Source organism: Mus caroli, chromosome X (genome assembly GCF_900094665.2).
Source record: "Mus caroli chromosome X, CAROLI_EIJ_v1.1, whole genome shotgun sequence".
Classification (NCBI taxonomy): Eukaryota; Metazoa; Chordata; class Mammalia; order Rodentia; family Muridae; genus Mus; species Mus caroli.
Window position 1 is genome coordinate 108,522,376 of NC_034589.1, and position 7,936 is coordinate 108,530,311.

A 7,936-nucleotide genomic window follows, 5' to 3' on the forward strand; every position below is an offset into this window, starting at 1 on the left:
CTCCTTGGGTACTTTCTCTAGCTCCTCCATTGGGGGCCCTGTGATCCATCCAATAGCTGACTGTGAGCATCCACTTCTGTGTTTGCCAGGCCCCAGCATAATCTCACAAGAGACAGCTATATTCAGGCTCCTTTCAGCAAAATCCTGCAAGTGTATGCAATGGTGTCAGCGTTTAGAGGCTGATTACAGGATGGATCCCCTGGTATGGCAGTCTCTAGACGGTCCAACCCTTCGTCTCAGCAACAAACTTTGTCTCTGCAACTCCCTCCATGGGCGTTCTGCTCCAAATTCTAAGAAGGGGCAAAGCATCTACACCCTGGTCTTCGTTTCTCCTGAGTTTCATGTGCTTCACAAATTGTATCCTATATCTTGGGTATTCTAAGTTTCTGGGCTAATATCCACTTATCAGTGAGTACATATCATGTGAGTTCTTTTGTGATTGGGTTATCTCATTCAGGATGATACCCTCCAAGTCCATCCATTTGCCTCTAGACAGATACAAATTACCAAATTAAATAAAGATTAGTTAAATTATCAAAATATTCCTATCAAACCTCAGGAAATAGAAGCAATCCTTAAAAGTCTTTGAGAACAAAAAAGAGAAAAAAAGAGAAAAACAAAACAAAACAAAACAAAACAAAACCAGGGCCAGATGGTTTTAATTATACCAGACTTTCAAAAAGGAGATAATACCAACACTCCTCAAACTATTCCACAAATGGAAATAGAAGGAACGTTGGCAAACTCAATCTATGAACTCACAGATACCCTGACGTATAAAATACACAAACATTCAACAAAGAAAGAGAACTTTGACCAATTTCATTTATACTAAAGAAAGTTCTTTCAAACTGAATCCAAGAGCACATCAAAAATATCATTCACAATGATCAAATAGGTCTTATGCCAGAGATGCAGGGGTGGTTACATATTTTTAAATCCATCATATGAAGAAAGTGAAAGAGCCTATCAGTGGACAGCTATACCAGGCTCCTGTCAGCAAGCACTTTTTGGTATCAGCAATAGTATCAGGGTTTGATATCTGCAAATTGGATGGATCCCTAGGTGGGGCAATCTCTGGATGGCCTTTCCTTCAGTCTCTGCTCCACTCTTTGTCCCTGTATTTCCTCTTGACAGGAACAATTTTGGGTTAAAATATTTGAGATGAGTGGGTGGTCCATGCCTAACATCTGCATATGAACTCTACAGATTCACTCTCCCCTTTGTTGGGTATTTCAGCTAATGTCATCCCCATTCTGTCCTTGAGCCTGTCTTAGTCAGGATTTCTATTCCTGCTCAAACATCATGACCAAGAAGCAAGTCAGGGAGGAAAGGGTTTATTCAGCTTACCCTTCCACACTGCTGTTCATCACCAAAGAAATCAGGACTGGAACTCAAGCAGATTAGAAAGCAGGAGCTGATGCAGAGGCCATGTTGCTTACTGGCTTGTTTTCCCTGGCTTTCTCACATTGCTTTCTTATAGAACCTAAGACTACCAGCCCAGAGATGGTACCACTGACAAGGGGTCTTCCCCTCTTGATCACTAATTGAGAAATGCCTTACAGCTGGATCTCATGGAGGCATTTCCTCACCTGAGCTCCTTTCTGTGTGATAACTCCCACCTGTGTCAGGTTGACACAAAACCAGCCAGTACAGAGCCTCTTGCTTTCCTGACCTCTAGGACTTTCTTGTGGTTACCCATAGTTCCTCACTCTCCACTGCTACATAATTCCAATCATTTCCTGACCTTCTGTATATCTCCCCTATCTCTTCCCACACCTGAAACTGCCCCCTTTCCCTTCCCCTTTCTCTTTCCTTCCCAGGTTCCTCCCTCCCTCTACCTCCTGTGATTATTTTGTTCCCCCTTCTAAGTAGTACTTAAGCACCCACAGGTTGATCTCCCTTCTTCTTGAGCTTCATGTGGTTTGTGAGTTGTAGCGTGAGTATTCTGAGCTTTTTGCCTGATATATGTCATGTGTGTTCTTTTATGACTGGCTTACCTCGCTCAAGATGATATTTTCTAGTTCCATCCATTTACCTGTGAATTTCATGAAGTTGTTACTTTTAATTGCTATTGGAGCATTTTTTGGGTATATGCCCATGAATGTTATAGCTGGGTCCTAAGGTAGCAGAGGAATCTTGAATGGCCAAGAAGCATTTAAAGAAATGCTCATCATCTTTGTCCTTAGGAAAATGGAAATCAAAATGATCCTGAGATTTGAATTTGCTGCATTAGTAATGGCTATGATCAAAAACCCAAGGGACAGCACATGCTGGCAGTGATGTGGAGAAATGGGAACAACCTTATGTTGCTTGTAGGACTGCAAATGTTTATAACACCCTGGAAATCAATCCTGTCATTTCTCTGAAAAATGGGGAAAAAAGTTATACCTGAAAATCCAGCTATATCACTCCTGGCATATACCCAAAAGATCCTCTACCATACCCCAAGGACATGTGCTCCACTATCTTTATAGCAGCTTTATTCATAACAACCAGAAACTTGAAACAATACAATTATCCTTCAACTGAAGAATGGATACAGAAAATGAATGTGGTTCGTTTGCACAATAGAATAGTATTCAGCTACTGAAAATGAGGACAACATGAATTTTTCATGCAAATGGATAGGACTAGAAAATTTAATCCTGAGTGAGGTAGCCCTGACCTCAAAAGACTTGTATGTACTCACTGATAAATGGATACTATCCAAAAAATATAGAATATACATGATATATCCCCCAGAGACTCAAAGAAGTTAAACAAGAAGGATGGTCCAAGCAAGAAAGCTTGCATCACACTTTAAAAGGACATAAAAGTCATAGGAGGCAGATGGAGGTAGGGAACTGGGTTAGACAGGGGAAAAAGAGGGAAAGGGGGTGTCAGGTGTTGGGAGATACAGGAAAGAGGCTTAGAGTGCCAAGAGAATGAATGGAAATCTGTAGCTGCAGGGGTTGTGGGGTTGTGAGAAATCTTTAGGAATCCCTAGACACGTGAGATATAGCAGGCTTTCTGGAGTCAATGCAGATGTCATTACCTGAGATGGCTAACAGGAGGGATATTGTACCTGAAAAAGACACCCCCTGTGGCCTGGCAAGACCACCAGTTGAGTGATAAGGACACCAACACAACCACTAAAACTTCTATCCCAAATTTGTCCTTGGGAAAAGAAATGCAGGGACAATGAAGGAACAGAGATGCAGGAGTGGCCAAGCCATAACCAGCTCAACTTGAAACTCATTTCATGGGCAAAAACCAATCCCTGATACTTACTATTAATGGAATTGTGTTAGGCTTTCAGACAGGAGCCTAGCATAACTGTCCCCTGAGAAGCTCTGCCAAACAGTTGACTGAAATAGGTGAAGATACACAAAGGCAAACATTGGATAGGGATTGAGATTCCTAGGGAAATGCTGTGCGAAGGAATGAAGGTTTTTAGGAGAATTTAAACCCCACAGGAAGTACCACTGGAACTTCTCAGAGACTGAGCCACCAACCAAAGTACATACAATGGCTGGAAGGAGGCCCAAGAATATATGTAACCTATATGCATCTCAGTTTTCAGGTTGGTCTCCTAACAACTGCAACAGAGACTTTCCATAAAGCTGTAGTCTGACTGTGGAATCCATTCTCAACAAGGCTGCCTTGTCTGGCCTCAGTAGGAGGGGATGTATCTAATCTGGCACATAATTGAAGTGCCAGGATGGGATGATATGGGAGGCAACACCCTCACAGAGGAGAAGGGAAGGAGGAAGGGGGGAAGGACTCTGTGAGTGGGGACCAGGAGTGGGGCCACCAAATTTGGGATATAAAAAGATAAATACATAAATAAGACTATATGTGAGTTAAATGAGACACTGAAATATATTATTTTTAATTATTGTTAGAATTTAAAATAACTGCCTACTCTCATCTCTTTCTCTGACCTTGCTTCCTTAGCTCTTCTTCTTATAGATTTCCTTGTGTAGTTTTTTTTTTTTCTCTTTTAACTTTCACATCTATTCTTAATCCCAAAGATGGGAAAATAAAGACCATAGTCTCAAATTATGAAGGCCAAAATAATTAAAGCAAGCTGTTTGAGAAAGAAATGTGGGTACATGTCTGCCTTCCCCTAAGTTCCTGTTTGAGATGTCTGTATTAGATGTTAGGATGATGAGATTTTAAAAACTCAGTGTTAAGGATTTCCACATGGGATATTTGCCAGGGCAAAATAGGTGGTATTATATGAGCAGAATATAAGTATAACATGTTAGTCATAATGACCTCCTGAAACAAAGACATGGTTGCAAGACAGTGGCAACAACAAGGTAACCATAGATAGCAAACAAAGGTAGGGTTGCAAGATGCTTATTAACTTTTTGAAAAAAATATGATTGCCATTCCTGTAACAGGAAGTATAGAAATATTCATAGTTAAGCTTTCAGTTGGTATATAGGTCAATCGTTGAGAAATAGAGCTATAATCATAAAAAGGAATGAATCTAGCTTGCCTTTGCTATAGAATAGCTTCTAAATCTACCACGGATGCAGGCAGGTTCTTCACTATATTAAATAATATTATTATACAATTTAGTCTGAAAATTCCTTTTAACCCTAAAACTCAAAATGTCATTTATGTCTGAGTTGAGGTCACTGGAGCTTAAGGAAACTACAGTATGTTAAAGGTAACCAAATGAAACTATGTGTGTGATTCTTCTCTGTCCAGCATTACTGGGAATTTATGCTGAGAATTCTCTTTGAGCACCACTGTTGATAATCTTTTCTTTTTTTTTCCTTTTCTTTTCTTTTTTTCCCTTTTCTTTTTTCTTTTTCTTTTTTTTTTTTTCAATTTACTTATTTGTTGAACATGGAATCTATTTTACTCTGTTTGCTGACCAGAGCCCTACTAACTATTTGAGTGCTGCAGTTACAAGAATAAAGACATTTCCTTATTTCCATCCATAATTTTCTTCTGGCTCATATGTCATTAGCACATGGGTTTTCTGGGAAATGTCATCACAAAACCTCATCCTCCAAATATCCTAAGCCAGTTTCTTAATGGAGAGAGAGAGAGAGAGAGAGAGAGAGAGAGAGAGAGAGAGAGAGAGAGAGAGAGAGAGAGAGAGAGAGAGAGAGAGAGAGAGAGAGAGAGAGAGCAACAGAAACAGACAGAAACAGAGAGACACACAGAGAGACAGAGAAACAGAGAGAAATATTACATTTTAATTACAAAGAAATCATTGTATCTTATGGTTATTAAGCCTTTCTAATATCCCGGAAAGATATAATTTTCTATATATTTTTCTAAAATAATTTCACCTTAACTTCATGTATATGTGTCATGTGTGTATGTGGTAACTATTTACATATGATGTTTTTTTGTGTCCAGAAAAAAAATACATTTTTATCAAACTGTGGATACTTCAGTTCTTCTTTAAAAAATATTTTTATATATGATGAAATATTTTTCTGAAGGTGCAGAAAGATGGCTGAAGCTTGCTGAACTAAACAAGAATGTCTTGCTCATGGTTAAGAGACCAAGGGAAGAAAACAAGATCTTATCAAGAGGCTGCAGGCATATCTTGAAGAACATGCTGAAGAAGAAGAAAAGGAAGATAATCTACTGGAGATGAAACTGAGGAAGAAGAACCAAAGACTGTAGAACTGCCTGTTGAAGAAGAAGAACACTGTGAAAAGGCTGGTGATATGGCATCAGAAAAAAAAAAGTGGTAAAAATTACATCTGGAATATCTCAGACTGAGAGAATACAGAAGTTTGAACTTGGAGAACAAGAAGGCTGCTCAGGCAGGTAGGTTTGGAATTTCTTCAGTTCCAATAAGAGGTTATTCATCTAACACCAAGCTTATAGTTAAGTTGGAAAAACTTAAAGAACACATAGATTTGGTTTGAATGTCTCTTCCAAACCTAGAAAGTCTGAGGATCATGAGAAGCTGAAAACATGGAAAGAGATTTGGGATTTTGACCAGTTTAGGTGGAAATGAAATCACAGAGGACAGAGAGACAAATAAAATAAAAACAAAACAAAACAAATAAAAAAATAAAAACAGAGCATTTTGAGATTTCATAATGAAGAGTCCATGATTTCTGCTTCATAGTGGTTTCCAATTCTCAAATTTTTCTTGGTTTCATACACACACACATATACACACACACACACACACAGAAACCTGTCTACATGTGTAGTCATGTGGAAGCCTGTACCTTTGGTATGACCTTGAATTCAGCAGCAGTTTTATTTAACTGCTGCTCTATATTTAAGAATTTTTTGGTTTAGTTTTAAATTTTTTGCTTATTAATAAAAAGAAACAAAATATTTTCTATGACCAATTAAAATGCATGTGCAGGTTCATGAATTTAAATAATGTTGTCATATGCTAAAAGACCTGATACTACCTTTTATATTTGGGTCCTCTAAAAATCTTAAATCTTAGTAAAATGCTATATCTGAGTATATTAAGTAATTCATAAATCTTAAAATTCTAATTATTTATGTAAAAGAGTATTCATTAGATGCATATTATATTAAGCTATAAAATTAATGTTATATTCATTGTTTTGATAAGGATTTACTTCCATAGAGATTTTAAATTCATGTCTCTGTGTATTTGAATCTCTATATAATGGATAATTTAAAATGTATATAATTTCTAAACTATTCTTAATATGATCCTAAATGTAAGTTTTATTATGCCTGTACTACATATAAATTAATAGATATATGTTTTTAATGAAAATGAGGACATGATTGCTTCTTGGTATAGTTGAGGAGTAAGGGTTTTTGTAGTTATGAGAGAGACACATCTGGAAGAATCCAGACTAAAATGACCAGAAGAATAGAATTGGACATTTGGGGAAAGAGAAAGAGGGAGAGTGAAAAGAGAAAAGAGAGAAGAGAAAAAAGGAGGAGAGGAGTTTACATTCCTTTCAAGTAGAGACTAAAAGGGAATAAAGTAACTATTTAAAACTTGATCTTATTACATACAATTATTATTTGAAATGGTAAATTTTGTCTATTGTTTTGAATACAGTTTTAAATTTAGATTTTTTTCTATTTTTTATTTATTGGTTATTTTATTTATTTACATTTCAAATGTTATCTTCTTCCCTGTTTTCCCATCTGCAAATACTCTATCCCATCCCTCCTCCCCCTGCCTCTATGACTGTGCTCCCTCACCCACCCCCCCACCCACTACTGCCTCAGTGCCCTAGCATTCCCCTACCCTCTGTCATTGAGCCTTCACAGGACCAAGGGGCTCCCCTCCTGGTTATGCCTGACAAGATAATCCTCTGCTACATATGCAGCTGTAGCCATGGTCCCCCACCCCCGTGTGTACTCTTTGATTGGTGGTTTAATCCCTGGGAGGTTTTTTTTGGGGGGGAGGGGGGTCTGACTGGTTGATATTGTCGTTCTTCTTCCGATGGGGTTGCAAACCCCTTCATCTCCTCCAGTTCTTCTCCTATCTGCTCCATTGTGTTCCCCACGCTCATTCTGATGGCTGGCTGTGAGCGGCCACATCTATATTTGTCAGGCTCTGGCAGAGACTCTCAGTGGACAGCTATATCAGGCTCCTGGCAGTAAGCACTTCCTGGCATCTCCAATAGTGTCTGGATTTGGTATCTGCATATGGGCTGGATCCCCAGGTGGGACAGTCTCTGGATGGCCTTGCCTTCAGTCTCTGCTCTTTTCTTTGTCCTGCATTTCTTTTAGACAGTAGCAATTTTGGGTTAAAATTTTTTGAGATGGATGGGTGGCCCCATCCGTCAACCAGGGGCTATGCCTATCCTCTGGATATGGCCTCTACAGGTTCTCTCTCCCCTTTGTTGGGTATGTTATAATTATCTTCTTGAATGTTTAGGACTGGGTCATGAGTTAACATGATTTAATTGCTAATCATGTAATTTTTTTTTTTTTTTTTTTTTTTTTTTTTTTTTTTTTT

The 7,936-nt window shown here is 38.4% G+C and overlaps 1 pseudogene; it reads left to right on the top strand.

The window, feature by feature from the left end:
* The first annotated feature begins 5,487 nt into the window (after positions 1–5,487).
* Positions 5,488–7,936, top strand: part of LOC110286355 — a 4,725-nt pseudogene continuing 2,276 nt past the window's right edge.